General features: G+C 40.5%; 1 protein-coding gene and 1 pseudogene across 1 annotated transcript in view; both read right to left on the reverse strand.

The window, feature by feature from the left end:
• Slc16a2 (solute carrier family 16 member 2) overlaps positions 1–13,668 on the reverse strand; it is a 154,088-nt gene that overhangs the window by 19,136 nt on the left and 121,284 nt on the right. The gene's annotated exons all lie outside the window — the stretch shown is intronic.
• Positions 9,560–10,203, reverse strand: LOC129665345 (high mobility group protein B1-like; annotated as a pseudogene).

The following is a 13,668-nucleotide window of genomic DNA, read 5'->3' on the forward strand; positions in this document are numbered from 1 at the left end:
AAGAAGAAGAAGAAGAAGAAGAAGAAGAAGAAGAAGAAGAAGAAGAAGAAGAAGAAGAAGAAGAGGAAGAAGACACACCCAAGAGCAGTAGACAGCTCAAAATAATCAAACTCAGGGCTGAAATCAATAAATTAGAAACAAAGAGAACAATCCAAAGAATCAATGAAACCAAGAGCTGGTTCTTTGAGAAAATCAACAAGATAGACAAACCCTTAACCAAACTAACTAAAAGGCAGAGAGACACTATTCAAATCAACAAAATCAGAAATGAAAAGAGGGACATAACAACAGACACTGATGAAATCCAAAGAATCATTAGGTCATAATTCAAAAGCTATGTGCCACAAAATTTAAAAACCTAAATGAAATGGATAATTTTCTTGATAGAATCTACTTACCAAGGCTGAATCAAGATCAGGTAAATAAATTAAATAGTCCTATATTTCCTAAGGAAACAGAAGCAGTCATCAAAAGTCTTCCATCCAAAGAAAAACCACAGGCATTCAATGCAGAACTCTACCAGACTTTCAAAGAAAAGTAAATACCAATACTTCTCAAACTATTCCACAAAGTAGAAACAGAAGGAACATTGTCAAACTCATTCTGTGAGGTCACAGTCACCCTAATATTTAAATGACAGAAAGACTCAACAAAGAAAAAGAATTTCAGACCAATTTCCCTTATTGATGCAAAATACTTAGTAAAATACTTGCAAATTGAATCCAAGAACTCATCAAAAATATCACCCACCATGATCAAATAGGTTTCATCTTAGGCATTTAGGGGTGGTTCAATACACAGAAATCCATCAATGTAATCCATCATATGAACAAACTGAAGGAGAAAAACAACATGATCATCTCCTTAGATGCAGAAAAAGCATTTGACAAATTCCAACACCCATTCATGTTTAAAGCCTTGGAGATATCAGGGGTACAAAACACATACCTAAACATAGTAAAGGCAATAAACAGCAAGCGTATAGCTAACAGAAAAACTAAACGGAAAGAAACTTAAATTAGTCCCACTGAAATCAGGGACAAGGCAAGGCTGCCCACTCTCTATGTATCTCTTCAACATAGTCCTTGAAGTCCTTGCTAGAGCAATAAGACACCTAAAGGAAATCAAGGGGATACAAATTGGAAAATAAGAAATAAAGTATCACTATTTGCAGATGATATGATAATATATATGAGTGACCCAAGAAATTCTACCAGGAAACTCCTATGGCTGATAAACACCTTCAGCAAAGTGGCTGGATACAAAATTAACTCAAAAAAATCAGAAGTCTTCCTGTATACAAAAGACAAAAGGGCTGAGAAAGAAATTAGGGAAACAACACCCTTCACAATAGCTACAAAACAAAAACAAAAACAAAAACAAAACACGAAGTATCTTGGTGTAACTCTAGCCAAGGAAGTGAAGGACTTCTCTGAAGAAAGAAATTGAAGAAGATATTGGAATGGAAGATGGAGTGATATCCCACTCTCATGGATAGGTAGGATTAACATAGTGAAAATGACCATCCTGCCAAAAGCGATCTACATATTCAATGCAATTCCCATCAAAATACCAACACAAATCTTGAAAGAACAATTCTCAACTTCATATGGAAACAAAAACAAAAACAAAAACAACCCAGAATAGCTAAAGCAATCCTATACAATAAAAGATTTTCTGGAGGTAGATCCATGCCTGATCTCAAGCTGTACTATAGAGCAACAGTAATAGGAATGGCATGGTACTGGCAGAGAAATAGTCTGGAAGATGAATGGAATTGAATTGAAGACCCAGAAATAAACCCATACACCTATGGACACCTGATTTTTGACAAAGAAGCCAAAACCATACAATGAAAAAAAGATAGCATCTTCAACAAATGGTGCTGGTCTAACTGGATGTCTACATGTAGAAAAATGCAAATAGACTCATATCTATCACCCTGCACAAAAGTAAAGTCCAAGTGGATCAAAGATAACAATAAAAAACCAGACACACTAAATCTGTTAGAAGAAAAAGTGAGGAAGAGCCTTGAATGCATTGGCAGAGGAAACAACTTCCTGAACAGAACACTAACAGCTCAGGCTCTAAGACTGACAATTAATAAATAGGATCTCATGAAATTGAAAAGCTTCTGCAAAGCAAAGGATACTGTCAACAGAACAAAACAATGTCTATAGACTGGGACATAATCTTCAACCGTACTTTCCACAGAGAGCTAATATCTAGAATATATAAAGAACTCAAGAAATTAAGCACCAACAAACCAAATAATCCAATTTAAAAATGGGGTACAGAGTTAAACAGAGAATTCTCAACAGAGGATTATCAAATGGTGAAGAAACACTTAAAGAAATTCTCAATGTTCTTAGTCAACAGGGAAATACAAATCAAAACGACCCTCAGATTGCATCACCCATCAGAATGGCTAGGACCAAAACCTCCAGCATATGCTGGAGAGGATGTGGAGAAAGGGGAACCCTCCTCCATTGCTGGTGGGAGTGCAAACGTGTACAAACCACTTTGGAAATCAATATGGCACTTTCTCAAAAAAATTGGGAATAGCACTGCCTCAAGATCCAGCTATGCCACTACTGTGCATATATCTGAAAGATGCTCCACCATTCAACAAGGACATTTGTTCAACTATGTTCATAGCAGCTTTATTCATAATAGCCAAAATCTGGAAACAACCTAGATGCCCCTCAACTGAAGAATGGATACAGAAAATGTGGTACATCTACATAATGGAATACTGCTCAACAATTAAAAACAAGGAAATCATGAAATTTGCAGCAAGTGGTAGTAACTAGAAAAGATCATCCTGAGTGAGGTAACCCAGAAACAGAAAGACAAACATGATACATACTCACTTATTAGTGGATATTAGCCATATAATATAGGGTTGCATACTAAAATCTACCGACCTAAAGAAGCTAAATACTAAGGAGGACCCTAGGGATGATGTTAAATCTCATTCAGAATGGCAAACAAGATAGACACCAGAAGTGGTAGAAAAGAGAAAACAGGATGGCAACCTACCATATGTCCTCTGAAAGGCTCCATCCAACACAGGATCAAAGCAGATGCAGAGACTCACAGCCAAACTTTGGGCAGAGCATAGGGAGTTTTGTGGAAGAAGGAGGGTATAGAAGGACCTGGAGGAGAGGAGCTCCACAAGGAGACCAACAAAACCAACAAATCTGGACCCAGCGGGGCCTGCAGAGACAGATGCACAACCAAGGACCATGCATGGAGCAGACGTAGCCCCCCCCCCCGCTCAGATGCAGCCCATAGGCCAATCAGTCTTCATGCGGTTTGCCAAGTAAGGGAAGCAGGAGCTGTCTCTGACATGCACTTGGTTGCCTGTGTTTTGATCTCTTCCTTCCTTTGGGGTGGCCTTGCCAGGCCACAGAGGAAGAGGATCCGGGCAGTCCTGATGAGTCTTGATGAGCTAGGGTCAGATAGTAGGGGAGGAGGACTCCCCTTCTCAGTGGACTAGGGGAAGGGAATATGTAGGAAAGACAGAAGGAGGGTGGGACCAGGAGGAAATGCAGGAGGGGCCTACAATTGGAATACAAAGTGAATAAATTGCTTAAAAAAAAAATCCTTGTCCAGGACAGCAGGGATTCTGGACTTTCATTTCAGTTTCACCTAATATGGGACTTTGACAAATCACACAATGCTTCACTAATCAAATTTTCCACTTGTGAAATGGAGATTAAAATTCTTGTTCTGCTTTCTCAAAGTGCTCCCACCCTTTCCTTTGGCAATGTTGGTGATTGAATACAAGGATTTGTACATACTAGGGAAGTGCTATATCACTCAGCCACAGTACCAGCTCAGCCCTCAAAGTGGTTTCAAATAAAGTAATAATCAGAAGTAATCATATATAGAAAAGAGCTTTAGAAATGTTATGAACAGGCTGAGCATGGTAGTGCACACCTGTTATGTCAGCACATGTGGAAGCAGAGGCAGGAAGAACTTTGTGAGTTGGAGGCCAGCCTGGTCTACAAAGTGAGACCAGAACAGCCAGACAGAACAGAGAAACCCCCTTCTTGAAAAACCAACCAACCAACCAACCAACCAACCAACCAACCAACCAACCAACCAACTAACAAAAATGTTAAGAGCTGTACTGTATATAAAAATCAGTGCAACATGGACCACAGACTTAAATGCAAAAGTATAAAACTTCTGGAAGAAAACATAGGAGAAAATAGTTTGTGTAAGAAAAGGTCTCATAAAATGTTCAAATAAAATATAGCCCATGTGAAACACTGATCTACTAGACTTTATCAAAACTTAAGATTTCCGCTTAAAAGAACCAAACACATGACTAAGGTCTGATGTAGTCCAGGCTGTATTGAAACTAGCCCCCTCTCCCAACCATTTCTTTCTTTCTTTTTTTTTCTTTCTTTTCTTTTCTTTTATTTTTTTTTCAATAATTCTTCCTTGATTGTCCTTAGTCTTGCGGGAGGAATACAGTACATAGGTGGGGAGGATGAAGAGAACGGATTTCATCTACACAGCTACTAAGAAGCCAGCCTTTCTGCTTCGTGGAGGCCTTCCAGTGTGTCTACTTTATGCCCATGTTCTTGTCTAACCCCTCACCCATTGCTCTGTAAGTAAGCCTAATAAACTTAGTTGTTCCCCAGGGTGAACTTTGGTGGACTCTTTTTTTGGTTTGTCAGTGGGACTTTAAGAAAAGGGATAGACCTTGTTTAGTTCTCTTTGAGGGAAGGAATCTTAGCAATATTGGATTTCAGATTTGCATCACCACATTCACCTTAAAACTTTCCTTAAAAAAATAGTTATGAGGGCTAGAGAGATAGCTCAGCCAGGAAAAACATTTGCTTCAAAAGGCTGATGACTTGGGTTCCCCGAACCCACATAAAAACTGGACATCACTTGTCTGTAATTCTAATGTTCCTACAGTGGGGGTAGGAAGTGGGGACAGGAGAACTTCCTGAACGAAGCTCATGAGCTAGCTAGCTTGCAGTGTGCAGCACAGCCAAAAGCAAGAAGAGAGACCCTGCCTGAAACAAGGTGGAACTTGAGGACTGACACTCAGAGCTGTCAGCTGACCTCCTCATGTATGTGCCCTCCCACACAAACATCACACATATACAAAATAAATATTAAAAGTTATGATAATAGACTGGAAAAATAATTGCAACATATATATCTGGCAAAATATACATCCAACACGCAAGTCTGAGTTGATTATCACAACTCAACAAGAAGAATGGACATGATTCAATATAAAAGAGAGACAAAAGTCTTGAACACACTTCATACACACAAAATAAATGTCAATTAACCACATGAAAAGTTGATAAATATCTTTAATCATTTGAAAAATGTGTATTGAAACTACAATGAAAGTCAGGAATGGGCTGGTACACACCTGTAATCGTAGAACTTGGAAAGCTGAGGTAGGAACATTAGGAATTCAAAGCCCGTCTGGGACACATGGTAAGACCTTGTCTTAGAACACCAAAAACCAACCCAAACAAATATACAGGAAACATCCTAATGAGACATCCCTTTACACATCCACTAAGAAGACTACCTAGGAAATGGTAATACTACTGGAAAGATGTAGAAGAGCTGGGAATTCATACAGTGCTGGTGGGAGTGTAACATTATATACTCTCTTTTGAAACACCTTGACAACTTCTTGTGAAGTCAGTCAGGCACTTAACACATCCCACTGAATTCCTACTCTTCATATTTATGTCTGCACAAAACCTCTAACCTAGGGATGAGGGTGCAACTCAGAGACAGAGTCTAGCGTGCACCAGGTCTTTGGTTTGATGCCTAGTACTATGGAGGCGGGTGGAGGAGAGTACAAAACTTAAAACAATCTAAAGACCCTAGTTATCAATAAGTATAGAAACTTCTTTTCATAATTTCTAAAACTGGGGAAACAATTCAAATACACTGGTAAATGAATAAACAAATGGATATATATTAATACAGCAAAAAAAAAAAAAACCAGCACACCCACGGACACTAATAAACTAGTGATATGCACAGCAACTTGATTGATTCTCAAAGGCATTATGCTAAATGAAAAAAAGAAAAACTCAAATGACCCTGCTTAGAATATTCTAGAAAAGAAAAAAAAATATGTAGACAGACAAACAAATAGGAGATGAAGAGAGGAGAATGAGCAAACACTTTGGGGTAACTGTGGTGGTACTTTTTTGAGGGTATACGGGTGTTGTGACTGTTCTCTGAGTGAAGCAACCACCATCTTGGGGCATTCAGTTGCATCCCCTTGCAAAAGATCATCCCTGCTATGCTTATTAATGGTTACACACCAATAGAGAGGGGCAGAGAGGGACTTGAGATTCCTACTGAAGTGTCCTGCTTTCTACTACTTGTATTCAACGTTACCTTAGTTGCCCATGGTCTGGGGAAGGAAAAAAATATATGTGGAGAGGACTAGATGGTGGCTCCATCTATGTGGCTTTGGAGAAGTCCTTGTCTATGCTGGGTAAGTCTTTTCCTTTTGGGGGAGGAGCACCCACATCCCTGTAAGTAATTCCTCATCTATGCTCTATAGGCAAACCCAATAATAAACTCATTGTTACCCCAGAGTGAACTTTGGTAGGATTATGTCTTGATTTGTCATTAGGAGCCTAGGAGAAGGGATATACATTACTTATGTTTCACCCTGGGATGGATTTTTTTTAAAGTTTCATTGTGGCATTTAAAAATATTTTTATAAATTACAGTTTATTCTCTTTGAATCCCCATTGTAGGCCCCTCCCTCATCCTGTCCCAATCCTACCTTCCCTCCCATGCCCCTCTCCAAGTCCACTGATAGGGGAGGTCCTCCTCCCCTTCCCTCTGACCCTAGCCTAATCAGGTCTCTTAACAACAATGGTTCAGTGATAGTGTGTATTACCATGTGTGAGCACATAAAACCTGAGCACATAAAACTGTGAATATTGTCACATGTAAAATCTTGTTGGTTTTAAAAGGGGCAGAGTCTCAGTAGAAAGCGCCTTTGCTAAGCGCATGTATGGGGCCCTGGATTCAATTCTTGGCACTAAAATGGCAAGGCAAGAAAGCAGCGTGTACTACTTTGAGGTCTTACTTGAGATACATACATATTTTGTTCTATTCCAATTTTGAAAGACCTCACTTGTACTGTGGAAGAGAAAAAATTCTTCAAGTCAGTAAGTCTGAGCTCTTCTGAATATGTACATTGCAGTGAAAATGGATAACTAAGCTCATAAAATATCTTTGGTATAGTCCAGGAAAGTTTACACTTTATTTGACATAGCTTTTAAAATTAATCTAGCCTTCAAAAACTTAAAAAAAAACCCTAGAAATAACAATTGATTTACAGAGAAAAGTCAAGACAGTTCAGAGGGTTCCATGAATCATTCACCCAATTTTCCTTTATGTAACTTTAGTACAATATTAAGGCAAGGAAATTGATAGTGGTACAATCATGTTAACAGTCCCATGTCCATTTATTATGTAAAGATTTCTATCACAATTAAGATATGCAACTATTTGAACATCACAAAGATTTTCTTTTTATCATCCATTTATAGTCATGCCAAATGTTCCTGCTACCATCTCTGATTCCTAATGACACCCACTAACTTGTTTTGCATCCTCATAATATTTTTATTTTAAGAAAGTTATATAAGCTGCTCATGGTGACACATACTTATCATCCTAGCACTTGAGATTCTGAGATAGAAGGATCAGGAATTCAAAGCCAGCCTAGGTGACATATTGTGTCCAAGTTCTGCCTGGGACCCATGAAACCCTGTCTCAAAAAACTAAATGCTGAAATAAAAGTTATATAAATGCAGTATGTAATCTTTTGAAATTGGCATTTAAAGTTTCTGCACAACAAAGGAAACGATTGCCAGAGTGAAGATACAACCACAGAAAAGGACAAAAACTTTATCACATATATATGATATATATATATATTTTATATATATATATATATATATATATATATATATATATATATATTATATATATATAATTCAGACAGAGGATTACTATCTAAAACATGTAAAGAACTACAAAAGTTAAATACTAACCCCAATTGTCCAAACTATAAATGGACCAGTGAACTAAGTAGTTCTCAAAGGAAGAAATATAAACAACCAATAAATACTTGAAAATAAGACACGGTAACATAGGCTTGTAATCCCCACACTTGTGAGGTGGAAGCAGGAAAAGCAGGAGTTCAAAGTCATTCTCGGCTACATTGTGACTTAGAGGGGAAACTGAGATTTACATAAGAACCTCTCACTAACAATGGCAACAAAAACAAACTGGAAAAAGTGTTCCTCATCATGAGCCACCAAGGGAGCGCAAATTCAAATGGCTTTGCGATTTCATTTCACCCTATCCAGAATGGCTATTCTGATTATCGTTCATGAAAATAAACAAATGCTGGAGTGAATGTGGGGAAAAGAACACTTATACACTGCTGGTGGGAGTGTAAATTGGCGTAGATAACATGGACACTTTTATGAAGGTTTTTTCAAACCCTAAAAAATCAATCTACTGTATGACCCATATACCATTCTTGGGCATATGTCCAAGTGACTCTAAGTCAACATACCACAGGGAGACTTGTTTATTGCTGTAGTAGTCACAGTATCTAGGAAAGGGAACTAGCATCAATGTCCATCAACAGATGAATGGATAAAAAAAATGATACATATACAGGTTAGAAAATTTTTCAGTCTTAAAGAAAAAAAAAAGGATGGAACTGAAAATGTTTGCGTCATATGAAACAAACCAGATATAGAAAACAAAACAAAACAAATACCATAGTGACCTGCACAGCTGGGACTTGACCTGACTAGGGGCAGTGAGGGAATGAAGAAAAGATAGAAAAACACACATGCATATAGAAAATCAGGGGGTGGGGGTTAGGTGGGCTATGTGTTCTCTGATGGTGATGCACCAACTACCACAACGATCCAGAACCTCAGCATATATTTTTTTTCTGTTTATTTTGTTTTTTTTTTTTCATCTTCAGTTGCCTGTGATGCAGCTTATATGAAGATAATTGCTGTGCTGATAATTGAATACAACAAGAACCTGCTTTGAATTTTAATTTAAATTTCCGCGCCAATTTACAACCGCAGACTGTACCAAGCAACATCAGTGGCCATTGGAAATAACGCTAGGACAGGGCTACCCAAAGACACATTCCATAGTGCGTTAACTATACAAGAAAGGACACTACAGTTTAAAAACAAATCTTACACAGCCTTATATTTATATTTCTTTTTTTTTTTTTTAAGAGTGAGTTGGGGCTGGAGAAGTGGCTCAGTGGTTAAGACCACTGTTTGCTCTTCCAAGGGACCTGGGTTCAATACCCAGCACCCACATGGCAGCTCACAACTGTCTGAACCGCCAATTCCAAGGGATCTGACACCTTCACACTAATGCACATAAAGTAAAATTAAATAAATTACCTTTTAAAAAAGGAGTGAGTTGTGTACAGGGAGATTAAATGATTTATAGACAAGAAAAAAAAAACTGCCCTAGAACCAACTTATTCATCATCCTCCTCCTCTTCTTCCTCATCCTCTTCATCCTCCTGCTCCTTCTTTTTCACGCTTTTCTAGGCCTTGACCACCACCCCCTTTTCCCCTGCATCACACGTCTCCTTCAGCTTGGCAGCCTTCTTTTCGTAGGGCTTTTTGTCGTCTGCAGCAGTGCTGTTCCACATTGCTCCCCAGTTTCTTTGCAGCCTCCCCAAGCGGATAAGCCAGGGGCGGTGCTCGGAACAGAACGAGAAGGCTGAAGGAGACCTCTTGGGCACATTGGGATCCTTGAACTTCTTTTCTTGGTCTCCCCTTTTTGGCGGATGTAGGTTTTCATTTCTCTTTCACAATGAGGCTTGTCAGCCTTTGCCATGTCTTCAAATCTCCCTGTTTCTTCAGCGGACGTGGCCTTTCACGTTTCTGAGTACTTCTTAGAGAAACCCCAAGGAGCTGAGAGAAGCATATTGAGCTTCTTCTTGTGCGCCTCCCCGGCAGGTTTACACAAAGAATGCGTATAAAGACATTTGCCTCGCTTCTTAGGATCTCCTCTCCCCGTGTTTAGTTGGTTTTCTTCCGCGAGGCATAGAGTCTCCCAGTGCCTGTTTGCCTCACACTTGGCCCAGGCGCTTCTATGGAGCTCAATGTAATGCATTCACAACAGTCAATTGTATTCGGAGTATCAGGTAGGTTAAGACGAATCATGTGAGTAAGGTGTTCGATCACAAGAATAAGCCAGCCACACACGGCAAAAACGTTTTTTTTTTTTTTTCCATAGAGACATATGAATAACAACAGCTGAAGTAAACTCACTCGTATCCCATACACCTCACACCTCAGGAGGTGCACAAAAACACATTCCAAGAACAATTCTCTGTTTTTGAAGAAACTGAGATTACAAGACTCTTCACTTGTTTTCTATTTGTTTGTTTATTCATTTTGCATGCCAGATTGTGGCCCCCTCCCTCTCTTGTGGGATTGTAGTCCAGCCCTCCTTCCCTCTCCCCTTCCCCCTCCCCTACTCCTCAGAAAAGGGGAGCTACCCACCCCAGCTCATTAAGTCGAATCAGGACTCAGTGTGTCCTCTTCCCCTGTGTCCTGGCATGGCAGCCCCACCAGAGGGAAGTGATCGAAAAGCAGGCAACAGAGTCCCATGTCAGAGACAGACCCCATTCCCCTTACTAGGAAACCCACATGAAGCCTAAGCTGCTCATCAGCTACATCTGTGTATGGGGTCTAAGTCCAGTTCATGCATGGTCCTTGTTTGGTGCTTCAGTCTCTGTAAGCCTCCCCCCCCCCCCCCCCCCCCCCCCCCCCCGTTCGTTGGCTCTGTTGTTTTTCTTCTGGAGTTCCTCCAGGTCTTTCTATCCTTTCCCCACTTTTCCACAAGACTTCTAAGTTTCACCCCATGTTTGGCTGTGAGTCTCAGCATTTGTTTTGATCCACTGATGGGTGGAGCCTCTCAGAGGACAGCTATGCTGGGATCCTCCTGTTGGCAAGCATAGCAGAGTATCATTGATAGTGTCAGGGGCTGGCTCTCTCCCATGGGTTGGGTCTCAGGTTGGACCAGGCATTGGTTGGACATTTTCTCAATCTCTTCTCTATCTTTATCCTTGCACATTTTGTAGGCAGGGTAAATTTTGGGTCGAAGTTTTTGTGGGTCGGTTCGTGTTCCCCTCCGTCCACTAGGAGTCCTGTCTCGTTAGAGGGTGGCCGCTTCAGTCTTCATGACCCCTGCTACAAGGATTCTCAGCTAGAACTTACCCCCATATCCTCCCAGAAGTCTGTTCTGTTGTAGGTCTCCAGCTTGTCATAGAGATGCCTCCAACAACTGTTTCTCATCTCTCTGTAGGCCCTCTGTCTTCCAGGCCCCACTCTCCCCAGGTCTGATCTCTACCCTCATTTTCTCTCCTTGCTCCCTCTCCTATCCTATTCCCACTCTTCAACTGCTTCTGCTGTCTACTCTATTTCCCCTTCTGAATGAGATTTAAACATCTCCCTTGGGCCCTTCTTGCTACTTAGGTTCTTTGAGTCTGTGAACAGTAGTATGCTTCTCCTGTACTATATGGCTAAAATCCACTTATAAGTGACTACATACCAAGTATGTCTTTTTTGGGTTTGAGTTGCCTCACTCAGGATGATCTTTTCTAGTTCCATCCATTTGCCTGCAAATTTCAAGATGCCTTTGTTTTTAATAGTTCTGTAGTATTCCATTGTGTAAACGTACCACAGTTTCTTTATCCATTCTTCAGGTGAAGAACATCTAGGTTGTTTCCAGATTCTGGCTATTACAAATAAAACTGCCATGAACATAGTTGAGCAACAGAGTTGGTATGGTGGAGTGTCTTTTGGGTATACCTAGGAGCGGTATAGCTGGGTCTTGAGGTAGTGCTATTCCCAATTTTCTAAGGGCTGTATTGATGGATCCTGGATGTAGCCCCTCCCTCATTTCCTCCCAGTCCTACCCCCTCACCCTCTTCCCCTCCCTAGTTCATCGATAGAGGAGGTCCTCCTCCTCTACTTATCTAACCAAAGCCTATCAGATCTTATGCTGGGTATAAGATGGCATCTCTGAGTCATTTTGATTTGCACTTAAAGAAATGCTCAACCTTCTTAGTCATCAAGGAAATGCAAATCTTGTTTTGTTTTCTTTTAATTTTAAGATGTATTTATTGTGTATACAATGTTTTGCTTCCATATGTGCCGGCAGGCTAGAAAAGGGCACCAGATCTCTTTATAGATGATTATGAGACACCAGGTGGTTGCTGGGAATTGAACTCAGGACCTCTGGAAGAACAGAAAGGACTCTTAACCTCTGAGCCATCTCTCCAGCCTCTTGTCTTGTTTTCTTATAAGCACTCAGAACACCCCTCAGAGGACTCAATTCTTAGACTGTGTTCTGACAAGGAGGGAGCTGCAGCTGCTAGTTTTTATACACACTGATCACTCATTTCTAAACACTAGTACTTGCAGCATACTGTCCATATTCATATTTAGACCTGAGGAAGGCTTTGCCATCTCTCGGAGCCTCCCTCACAGGTGAGAAAAACTGACATTCCCTTGGGAATGAGGCGATGCCCCTTGATTTGACTGTGCCCATGTCAACAATACACGTTCACTCAGAGGATCCCTCTGCTCCCTACACCCTCTCCCCTTTTCCCATTTCTTAGATGCTCATGATGGATTTTCACAGCTCAGGGCCAGTTCACAGCAATGCTGGACACCCGACTGAGGAGAAAAAAGCAAAACATGTGGCCTCTGGCCCCGGGTATTTGAGCTCAAAACTGGAAACAAATTGACAACCAGTAAGGAGTGTCCCCCATGAGCCTCTCTCAGGGCTGCTTTTATAAGCTGGGCCACAATAAACAGCTACCACCAGCTGCTCAGCCCACCAAGACAGTGGCCTGCCTGCTGGAGCCAAGGAGTCTCCATCCAAAAGGGCACCCCAGCTGAGGTCTGAAAGGAGGTGGGCCAAAAAGTCTAGGTACAATTCTTTCTGGCAGGGTGACTCTTGGCAACAAGTTCTCAAGTTTTTTTTCCCCCTTGTTGAGCAATTTTCTTCTTACCCTTAAGGCAGTTATGTTAATTAGTTGGTGAACTTGCAAAGAGTAATGTAATTGATTACCAGCCTCTTCACAGCCTTCTAGACATAGGCAATGTCTAGAAGCTAGACTCCTCAGGGATCCAGTTTCACAGAACTTGCCCTCCTGTGAGAAAATGCAGGGGTTTAAGACTCCATAAATCTAAAGAAAAAATGGGAATGCACTTAGGTCCTTTGGACCCCTCAATCCTTCTCCCATTTCCTTTCAAGCAGCCAAACTTACTGCCCAGTCTTCAGAGAACCAAAGGCATATGTCCTGAACATAGTTCAAAATGATGACGCTACAGTGCTTCCATCCTGTTTCCATAATTCCTTAAAATCTCCTTGAAATTACCAACATAAAATTTCAGAGTACTAACATATAATTACCTATCTGCAGCTACTAATTGTCCCATGTTTTACACAGATGCTTACATCTGTGCTCCCTTTTTTCCATTATTTTTTATTCTTTTCTTTGCCTGTATTTGTGTGCTTCTCTAGGGAATGGTCCTTTTTCTGACTGATGGGAATTCCTGATAG

The sequence above is a fragment of the Psammomys obesus genome, unplaced genomic scaffold, assembly GCF_907164565.1.
Source record: "Psammomys obesus unplaced genomic scaffold, mPsaObe1.curated_primary_1811, whole genome shotgun sequence".
Taxonomy (NCBI): Eukaryota; Metazoa; Chordata; class Mammalia; order Rodentia; family Muridae; genus Psammomys; species Psammomys obesus.